Here is an 11,340-nt window from a genome sequence, read left to right on the forward strand (position 1 = left end):
ATCGCCATGGTCCGTATAGCGGCCGTCGGAACATCTTCTTCATCTACATCATCACAATCAACAACTTGCTCTCTTGGAGAGCCATTAGTCTCATCAAATACAACGTCGCTAGAGACTTCAACCAAACCCGATGATTTGTTGAAGACTCTATACGCCTTTGTATTTGAGTCATAACCTAATAAAAACCCTTCTACAGCTTTGGGAGCAAACTTAGAATTTCTACCCTTCTTCACTAGAATGTAGCATTTACTCCCAAAAACACGAAAGTACGATACATTGGGTTTGTTACCGGTTAGTAGCTCATACGACGTCTTCTTGAGGAGGCGATGAAGGTAGACCCTGTTGATGGCGTGGCAAGCAGTGTTAACGGCTTCCGTCCAAAAGCACTCGGGGGTCTTGAACTCTCCTAGCATCGTCCTCGCCATATCGATGAGCGTCCTGTTCTTCCTCTCTACCACACCATTTTGCTGTGGTGTGTAGGGAGCGGAGAACTCGTGCTTGATCCCTTCCTCTTCAAGGAACTCCTCCACTTGAAGGTTCTTGAACTCGGATCCGTTGTCGCTCCTTATCTTCTTCACTTTGAGCTCAAACTCATTTTGAGCTCTCCTGAGGAAGCGTTTGAGAGTCCCTTGGGTTTCGGACTTTTCCTGCAAAAAGAACACCCAAGTGAAGCGGGAAAAGTCATCAACAATAACTAAACCATACTTACTTCCTCCTATGCTCAGATAGGCGACGGGTCCAAAAAGGTCCATATGCAGCATCTCCAAGGGTCTTGATGTCGTCATCACATTTTTGGTGTGATGAGAGCCTCCCACCTGTTTCCCTGCTTGACAAGCTGCACAAGGTCTATCTTTTTCGAACTGAACATTAGTTATACCTATCACGTGTTCTCCCTTTAGAAGCTTGTGAAGGTTCTTCATCCCCACATGTGCTAAGCGGCGATGCCACAGCCAGCCCATGCTAGTCTTAGCTATTAAGCATGCATCTAGACCGGCCTCTTCTTTTGCAAAATCTACTAAATAAAGTTTGCCGTCTAATACACCCTTAAAAGCTAGTGAACCATCACTTCTTCTAAAGACAGACACATCTACATTTGTAAATAGACAGTTATATCCCATATTGCATAATTGACTCACAGATAGCAGATTATATCCAAGAGACTCAACTAAAAACACATTAGATATGGAGTGCTCATTAGAAATTGCAATTTTACCTAAACCTTTTACCTTGCCTTGATTCCCATCACCGAATATAATTGAATCTTGGGAATCTTTATTCTTGACGTAGGAGGTGAACATCTTCTTCTCCCCCGTCATATGGTTTGTGCATCCGCTGTCGATAATCCAGCTTGAACCCCCGGATGCATAAACCTGCAAGGCAAATTTAGGCTTGGGACTTAGGTACCCAACTCTAGTTGGGTCCTACAAGGTTAGTCACAATTTCCTTAGGGACCCAAATGCAAGTTTTATCACCTTTGCATTTTGCCCCTAACTTCCTAGCAATTACTTTTCTATCCTTTCTACAAATTGCAAATGAAGCATTCAAAGCACAATAAATTGTAGAGGGTTCATTCACTACTTTTCTATGAACATTTGCAACATTTCTTTTAGGAACAACATTTCTCCTAGTAACATTTCTATCATACACATAAGAAGAACTAGGAGCAAACATGGCATGAGAATCATAAACATATGAATCAAAAGCATCATAACTTCTATTTCTAGTTTGTCTTTTATCATGATACAAAAAGGCATGGTTCCTTTTAGCACTAGTAGCCATAGGGGCCTTCCCTTTCTCCTTGGCGGGAATGGGAGCCTTATGGCTTGCTAAGTTCTTGGCTTCCCTCTTGAAGCCAAGTCCATCCTTAATTGAGGGGTGTCTACCAACCGTGTAGGCATCCCTAGCAAATTTTAGTTTTTCAAAATCACTTTTGCTAGTCTTAAGTTGAGCATTAAGACTAGCCACTTCATTATTTAACTTTGCAATAGAGGCTATGTGTTCACTACAAGCATCAATATCAAATTCTTTACATCTATTGCAAATAGCAACATTTTCTACACAAGTTGTTGATTTACTAGCTATTTCTATCTTAACATTCAACTCATCGTTAATGCTCTTTAATTTAGAAATTGTTTCATGGCATGAAGATAATTCACAAGTAAGCATCTCATTTCTTTTAACTTCTAGAGCATGTGATTTTTGAGCTTCTAAAAATTTATCATGCTCTTCATACAATAAATCCTCTTGTTTCTCTAAGAGTTTATCCTTCTCATTCAATGCATCAATTAATTCATTAATTTTGCCAATTGTAATTCTATCTAGACCTTTAAATAAACTAGAATAGTCTATTTCATCATCGTCACTAGAATCATCATCACTAGAAGAAGCATAAGTAGAGTTTCGAGTACTTACTTTCTTCTCCTTAGCCATGAGACACGTGTGACGCTCGTTGGGGAAGAGGGCCGATTTGTTGAAGGCGGTGGCGGCGAGTCCCTCATTGTCGGAGTCGGAGGAGGAGCAATCCGAATCCCACTCCTTGCCTAGATGCGCCTCACCCTTGGCTTTCTTGTAGTGCTTCTTCTTCTCCCTTTTGTTCCCCTTTTCCTGGTCACTTTCATTATCAGGACAGTTAGCAATAAAATGACCAAGCTTACCGCATTTGAAGCATGATCGCTTCCCCTTGGTCTTAGTCTTGCTCGGCTGTCCATTGCGACCCTTTAGCACCGTCTTGAATCTCTTGATGATGAGGGCCATTTCTTCATCATTAAGACCGGCTGCCTCAATTTGCGCCACCTTGCTGGGTAGCGCCTCCTTGCTCCTTGTGGCTTTGAGAGCAAAATGTTGCGGCTCGTTGATCGGTCCATTCAAGGCGTCGTCCACATACCTTGCCTCCTTGATCATCATTCGCCCGCTGACGAATTTTCCTAGGACTTCTTCGGGCGACATTTTGGTGTACCTGGGATTCTCACGAATATTATTCACCAAATGAGGATCAAGAACGGTAAAGGACCTGAGCATTAGTCGGACGACGTCGTGGTCCGTCCATCGCGTGCTTCCGTAGCTCCTTATTTTGTTGATAAGGGTCTTGAGCCGGTTGTATGTCTGAGTTGGCTCCTCGCCCCTTATCATCGCGAATCGTCCAAGCTCGCCTTCCACCAACTCCATTTTGGTGAGCAAGGTAACGTCATTCCCCTCATGAGAAATCTTGAGGGTGTCCCAGATCTGCTTGGCGTTATCCAAGCCGCTCACTTTGTTATATTCATCCCTGCACAATGAAGCTAGAAGAACAGTGGTAGCTTGTGCATTCTTATGGATTTGCTCATTAATGAATGAAGGGCTATCCGAGCTATCAAATTTCATTCCACTTTCCACAATCTCCCAAATGCTTGGATGGAGAGAAAATAGGTGAGTACGCATTTTGTGACTCCAAAATCCGTAGTCCTCTCCATCAAAGTGAGGAGGCTTGCCAAGTGGAATGGGGAGCAAATGAGCATTTGAGCTATGTGGAATGCATGAATAATCAAAAGAAAAGTTTGAGTTGACCGTCTTTTGTTTGTCGTGGTCGTCGTCCTTTTGGGAAGAAGAGGATTCGTCGCTGTCGTAGTAGACGATCTCCTTGATGCGCCTTGTCTTCTTCTTCCCATCTTTGTGCTTGTGGCTTGAGCCCAAGTCGGTGGACTTGTCATTCTTCGGCTCGTTGAAGATAGACTCCTTCTCATTGTCGACCACCATCCCCTTTCCCTTAGGATCCATCTCTTCGGGCGATTAGTCCCTTTTTGAAGAGAACGGCTCTGATACCAATTGAGAGCACCTAGAGGGGGGGGGGGGTGAATAGGTGATCCTGTAAAACTTCAAAACTTAAGCCACAAAAACTTGTTAAGGGTTAGCACAAGTATGGCCAAGTGGCTAGAGAGGAGTCAAAACACAATAACCACAAGAAATCAATCACAGAGATGACACGGTGGTTATCCCGTGGTTCGGCCAAGTACAAAAACTTGCCTACTCCACGTTGTGGCGTCCCAACGGACGAGAGTTGCACTCAACTCCTCTCAAGTGATCCAATGATCAACTTGAATACCACAGTGTTCTTGCTTTTCTTTTCTCAATCCCGTTTGCGAGGAATCTCCACAACTTGGAGCCTCTCACCCTTACAAAAGATGTTCACAGAGAATCACGGAGCAAGGGAGGGATTAGCAACTCACACACAACACAAAGATCACAGCGAATACGCACACACAAGACCCAGACTTGAGCTCAAAAGACTAGCACACTAGAACGGAGCTCAAATCACTAGAATATCGAACAAGTGTGCAAGATTGATGTGTGAGTGATCAAGAGTGCTCAAGGAATGCTTGGTGTCTCCCTCCATGCGCCTAGGGGACCCTTTTATAGCCCCAAGGCAGCTAGGAGCCGTTGAGAACAAATCTGGAAGGCCATCTTTGCCTTCTGTCGTCGGGCGCACCGGACAGTCCGGTGCACACCGGACACTGTCCGGTGCCCGATTTATTTCCATAAACAGCGCAGCCGACCGTTGCCGACCGTTGCAGATCTGGCGCACCGGACAGTCCGGTGCACACCGGACAGTCCGGTGCTTCCTTCCGACCGTTGGCTCGGCCACGTGTCGCGCGCCGATCGCGCGGCCGACCGTTGGCCCGGCCGACCGTTGGCTCACCGGACAGTCCGGTGCACACCGGACAGTCCGGTGAATTTTAGCCGTACGCCGTCAGCAAATTCCCGAGAGCGGGCTCTTCGGCCGAGGGAGCCTGGCGCACCGGACACTGTCCGGTGCACCACCGGACAGTCCGGTGCCCCAGACCGAAACAGTCCCTTGGCTGTACACAGCCAAGTCTTCTCTTATCTTCTTCTATCTGTTTCTAACACTTAGACAAATATATTAGTACACAAAACCAATGTACTAAGACTTAGAAACATACCTTTGTTGTAGATTTGCACTTTGTTCATTCATGGGCATTGGTTCACATCTAAGCACTTGTGTTGACACTTAATCACCAAAATACTTAGAAATGGCCCAAGGGCACATTTCCCTTTCAGTAACAAACACCTGCATTGAGTAATGCAAGAGTGAGATGAAATATCTTAGCAAGCAAATTGTTTTGACGAGATATTTAAACCACAAATTGAATTAATCAACATTCTAAAAGAATCACAAATAAGATCAGAAATACTTGTAGATATAGAACTCGGTAGTCCCAATATAACCAATACCATCTCATTTTCTCGAACAACCACGATAGGTTGTATAACACTTCCCTGTGTCAACAATACCTGCAAATATCACTCAATGTATGCACAGGAATGCAATGTGTAGGTCCTCTGTCTTCATACCTTTGAGGGTATAAAACCACATCATATGCAAATATCACTTCAATGAATTCATACGAATGCAATGCATGTCCTCTGCCTTCATACCTCTAAGGGTATGAAGCCGCATCGTACCCCTCCTCGGGCAACGTATGATGCTAAGTTGTACTGGTACGGGCGGACCATAGGTCACGACAAAACTTCAGATGCAAATGAGTCATGCAATGTATATGGCATGCTGCATTTATCAATAAACTACACTTCCTTCAGATATAATACAAACCTCAATTAATACTTCATCTGCCTTCAGATACAATACAAACCTCAAATAATACTTCATGTGCCTTCAGATACAATACCAACCTCAAATAATGCTTCATCTGCCTTCAGGGGTGTGAATTAATCTCATGGGTCATACTCGAACCATAATCATCATCAATATATGATAGAGCATCAATATAATACAATCAAGTAAAACATCATCATATAGTTCAATTATGAAAGAATCCAATAATTATGAATATTAGAGTGTAGGCGATAGAAGTAACCGGTCAAAACGGTAGCAACCACCGCTACATTCACTTGCCTTCATCGAAGAACAAAAATATACTGGGCATGATCTAGAGTGTAGCCACCTGCTAGCACGCATAAAACTTAGTACAAATATTTCACAAACATTTGCCAACAATCAACAATTCGCTCCTACACTGGAAACCAAGACCTGGTGGAAAGACTCCCACCCTGAACCTCATGCCATACAGCAGCAACACTGTTTGTTAATTTTGTATCTTTAAAATTATAACAGTAGTGATATCAAACAAATACTCTAGGAGTATCTACACAAAATACTCTACAACTTCGGTATTCAATGGATAATTAGATTCAACCATCTATAAGTTCTAAAACATCTGACAAGATAACTGACTGAATCTATTTCAGACAGCAGCATAGTTAACTTCAAAATTCGTTATCTCACAAACTACTCAACCAAAAATTATAAAATTCTTCTGTAAGTAAGATATTTTATCCCTCTACAAAAGTCTCCGTAGTTGGAAGAGCCAATTCGGTCATTTACTAGATGAAACCTACCAGTGAACAGACCTGCTCATTTTTGTCACGCAAACAGAAACAGCCATAGTAATACAAACATAACTAGAGTTTAAAAATTCATATGAATGCACTCTTTAACAATCTGGAAAGCTTATGAAATTATCTACAACTTCTTTTATCAACCTAAAGTTTAATTCTTTTGATAAAATCGCCTAAATCTTAAGAGAACAGATTCTGCACAGAATTGTGAGACTGAAAAACTGTTATAATCAAACTGCAATAACTTTCTGATCTGATGTCCGATTGGGGTGTTCTTCGCGGCCCCGGAAAGATCTACAAATTATCTACGACTCATAGATAAACTTTTTATTTTTTTGAGGCCACTAAGAGCACGGAAAACTGGTATGAACAGAAACTATCAAATCTGCCATTCTGCAGAAACTAATTTCGAGATCAAAAACTAACCCCCCATCTAATCCAACCTCTAATCCTTCAATCCCCATGATTCACAACTGAGAGCACCTAGAGGGGGGGGGGTGAATAGGTGATCTTGTAACACTTAAAACTTAGGCCACAAAAACTTGGTTAAGTGTTAGCACAATAACCGCCATGTGGCTAGAGAGGAATCTTCAACAAAACACAATAACCAACAAGATCAATCACAGAGATGGCACGGTGGTTATCCCGTGGTTCGGCCAAGACCAACGCTGTGACAGAACCTCCCAAGTAATTAGGCCCACCTACAGTTGTCCTTGTCCAACGGACCTCAGACAACCCTGTAGGTGCCCTGAACTACTTGACAAGCTCGGTATCTTTCCTTACCTTACCAGGAACGTTTCACCCGTCTTGCAGACATTACAGAACATCGGAGATAAAGAATTGCGGAAGCGATTACATAACTTACATTTATTAGAAAGCAAGCTCAAGTTATTTTATTACAGACCAGAACTAAAAAGGCGAGTGCTGAGTAGTAATATTATACAAACCAAGGGAGGCACAGACTCCTCCCGATAAGTATAAGCAAAAGATCCTATGTGGAGGACCGAGTCCTCCCGCACTTCAGTCTTGTTTTTCTTCTTTGGGAACCACCCTGGCACAGAAGCAGCAGAAATCTGCTACTTCCTCACCTAAAAACAACGAAGGGATAAACCCTGAGTATGGAATTACTCAGCAAGTCTTACCCGACTAAAGAAAAGACTCTCAAGGGTATGCTGGTTATATGGGAGTCAAGGTAAGGCTTTTCAATAATCAAAGACTCTGTTTTGCAGAAATGCTTACTAAAGTGGATCCTTAAAATCCAGTTTTATTTGTCAAGTTAAGTAGAATTACCTGTAACTAGAGTTCTTTCTACCCTAGTTCAACCACTGGTCCTGCACTAGCCAATTTCTTAACACAAACCCATCATCTTTAGTGGAATGCTACGTGTAGGTCAGTGACCAAGTCTTCATAACCGCGAAGGTACGGCGATCCGAATCGATTATACTCAGCTGAGGATCTCCAATCACACGACATATGTAGCACTTAACCCTTGCATATGTCAACCCGCCACCGGGGTTCTTAAGACCAGATCAGGTTCACGCAAACCGAGAGCACAGATACACCACCGTCCAGCCTCTTGCCACGGAGGGTACACGCTACTCTCGCCACCGCTCCACGCCCATTTCGTGTTATCTTATTCTAGCCTTAGTCTGCCCGAGGCAAGGCTTACCCATGACGAGGCATGTGACCAGTTAAAGGGTCCTCGATCATCAAGCCTACATCGACAAGGTCCTTAATCGACTCAGACGGAGACACTACACCGAGACTCCTTTCTCGTGCAAGTCACCCGCCCGGTCTCAGCTTAATCTTTTAACCCAAAATCTTGGTACCTGGCAGAGGTACATCTTTTCCGATGTTGAATCCATCATGGCCATGATGGATTCACCATCAAGTTTTATTTTCGAAAACAACCCTCCCACTTTGCCAAACATCTTTTGTAAAACAAATACTTTTGTTTTTCTGAAGCAATACTAAGCATAGTAAAACCTTTTTGTAAAAACAGGGTTTCAAGGAGGGTAATCAAGATCAAGGAAGGTAATGCAGGAATTGTTTAATCAATCAACTCCTATCACCTAATGCAGCAAGCAAGTGAGAAAGATTTTAAAAACATCAAGGGAGGTGGCAAATGCACCGGGGCTTGCCTTCGTTAACAGGTGAGTCGGGTTCGGATCCGCAAATATCGAAGTAGAAGCAGTTGCCTGCTTGAGAATCCGAAGGTGGTGGTGTCCTTTCTTCGGTGACTTCTATCTCTTCTTCACGTTCTAATCATAACCATACATATACATATATAAGAATGAATGCCATGTAATGCGCATGAGAGTGCAAAGAAAATAAAGATTTATTATCTAAGTCTTGAGTACAACTTTCCTTCACGGAACTCCGAGAACTTAGGGTTTCCGGAGTCGGTAAAGGAGTTCACAGGGCAGGGGGGAATGGTTTTTGGGTTCTAGTTATCAAACATGGTCCAAATCAATTCAAACTCTACCCAAGGCTTCTATTTATTGTTTTAAGTTCTCATAAAAAGTTTGGGCATTTATGAACTTACCTTTTATTTTCTAAAAATCCATAACTATTACTTTTAACCACTTTAAATACCCTAAAATTTCTTATTTCCACTAAAAATCACAAAATTATTTTTATTAAATTCTAGGGAAAATAACAAGCCTAGGAAAATTGGTTTCACAATTTTACCATTTTTCTACCATTTTTAACAGATTTCTAAAGCTCTGCTGAAAAAGAAAAAGGAAAAAGCTTCAACAGTAATGGGCTGGTTTTAGCCCAGACGGCCCAGTTCAGAGGGGAAAGCGCCCGCGCGCGCCCGCTCGCGCTGGCAGACTTGCACAGAGGCCCTCGCGTTTTTGTCTAACAGCGAACGAGCCCTTTCACTGTGGCACTGTGTCGCTGACAGATTACAGATAAGCCCCTAAGGTTCTATTTCTTCACCGTGCTAGCCCCCGATGGCGAGCAACACACCAGAGCGCGACACCGACGAGCTATACCGGTCGGAGGGGGCCAAGACCGGCGCTCCCGAGCGGTGGGCATCACAGCGGACCTATCCCGAGCCTTTCCCCCAACCCAATTTCATCTAAGACCGTCTAAGGAGCACTGGCCACGGCGACCGTGAACCCCACGACAAGACAGCCGTGTTCCCGGCGATTAGGGGCGGTTTGGTTCAATTGGAAGGGTCGGAGAGCATCACCAATACGTAAGTATGCTAGAACAGGGATGAAAAAGGAATGAGCAGACCTGGGGACGGCTGGCCGCGGTGAGGGTGTTCTTGCGGTGGCGGAAAGTGGATTTGGGGAGAATCAGAAATTCTCGAGCTCTGGTGAACGATTGTGGCTGATTAGTGGTGGCTGGTTAGCTGACGACCTTGTGAAGCTAGTCACAGGCTCAATTTATAGGGAGGACGGGCGGTGGTGATCAATTCGGCCGAGCCGTGCTGGCGGCCGGAGCTAGAGAGGAACGTGGGTGCGGTGAATTCGTGTCCACCGCCGTGGCAACCTCCCCGTCGACGATGGGACGGGTATAGGGAGTCATGGCGACGCGGTGGAAAGGCTTGGACACGCGGCGCACAGCCGGGAAGCGGCGTTCATCGGTGATTTTATCAGCACAGCCGCAACGAGGAAGAGGGAGCCACGGGGATCACCGGAGTGCTCTCCAGCTCACCGTCGGCGAGGATCTTTTACCGTGTGCCCTTATCTGCCCATCCCGAGCACAAGTCGGGCCGGCAACGGCACGAATCACGGCGGAATTGGTCGTCGGCGGTGGGTTTGCTGGCGACCTTATCTGTTTCAGCTGTACACTGTACCATGGTGAACACCCCATCAGAGAACCTGACAGCCAGAGTTGAGGGTCGATTTCCTTCCAAATTTCTGTGGCAACACAAACCAAACTCTGCAGCAAAGTTATAGATCTACTAACCAGCTACAAGTTTGTCATAGATGCCATGGGCAGATTCATGCTAGACCATAGAGGAATCTTTGCTCAAAGTCTCAGTGGTTGCACTGTTTCTCTAAAAATTCAGACTTAATGACCTGACAGTCCAACTTTGGGCTTAATTATATCTGGGTTTTTCTTAACAAGTGAGCTTACCACCTTAAGCAAAGTTGTTCTCCTATGTTTGGTCTTCAACTTTGATGTGGTGACCTAATATAAATTCTCATTATTTTGAAAGCTACACAACCCCAAAGTTGGGCCTATAACCCTGATTTCAGACTTAGCATAGGAATCAAAATTGGGGTCCTTTTTGCAAATGAGTCCAAAAACTTAGGGTTTAACTTGCAAACTCACATATTTGTGACCCAAATGATTTAAGATACTTATTTAGCTTGGTTTTTGCACTTTAGCCCAAAAGTGGACTAATTTTGCACATAGGCCCCTAGGGTTTAGTTCCAGGGTTCCAATTAGGGTTTCTGGCATCCCAGGGGTATAAATGTGACTCAACTTTGTTTTTAGGGATATTTTATGACTCTTTCCCTAAAGTCTTTAGGTTTTCTCACCTTAGGTTAAGCTTTACCCCTTTAACCTCTATTTAGGGTTAAGTTCCTTAACCAGGGTTCCATTTGCAAAAACATTAAAACAATACAACTTGCTTGAAATTTTTGCCTAGTGAATGCACTCTAGGTGTATCAAACATATGCAATGCCAATGCTTATGATGCCATGCTCAAGTTTTAGTTATAGTAACACCAGGGGTGTTACATCCTTCCCCCCATAAAAGAATCTCGTCCCGAGATTAAAAGTCCTAGGGTAAGTAATGGAAAAGGAAACGCGGAATACTTTCATTTCCTTATTTCTGGTACCAGGCAGGGGTAATGTGGGGGTCACTTCTTTATTACACAGCTATACAGGCTTTACAATTTACAAGAGGCTAAAAAGCCTGGGAAATTCTTATCTAAAAAGTCTTGAGTTTCCCATGTAGCCTCAT

This window comes from Zea mays, chromosome 2 (genome assembly GCF_902167145.1).
Source record: "Zea mays cultivar B73 chromosome 2, Zm-B73-REFERENCE-NAM-5.0, whole genome shotgun sequence".
In the NCBI taxonomy this organism is placed as follows: domain Eukaryota; kingdom Viridiplantae; phylum Streptophyta; class Magnoliopsida; order Poales; family Poaceae; genus Zea; species Zea mays.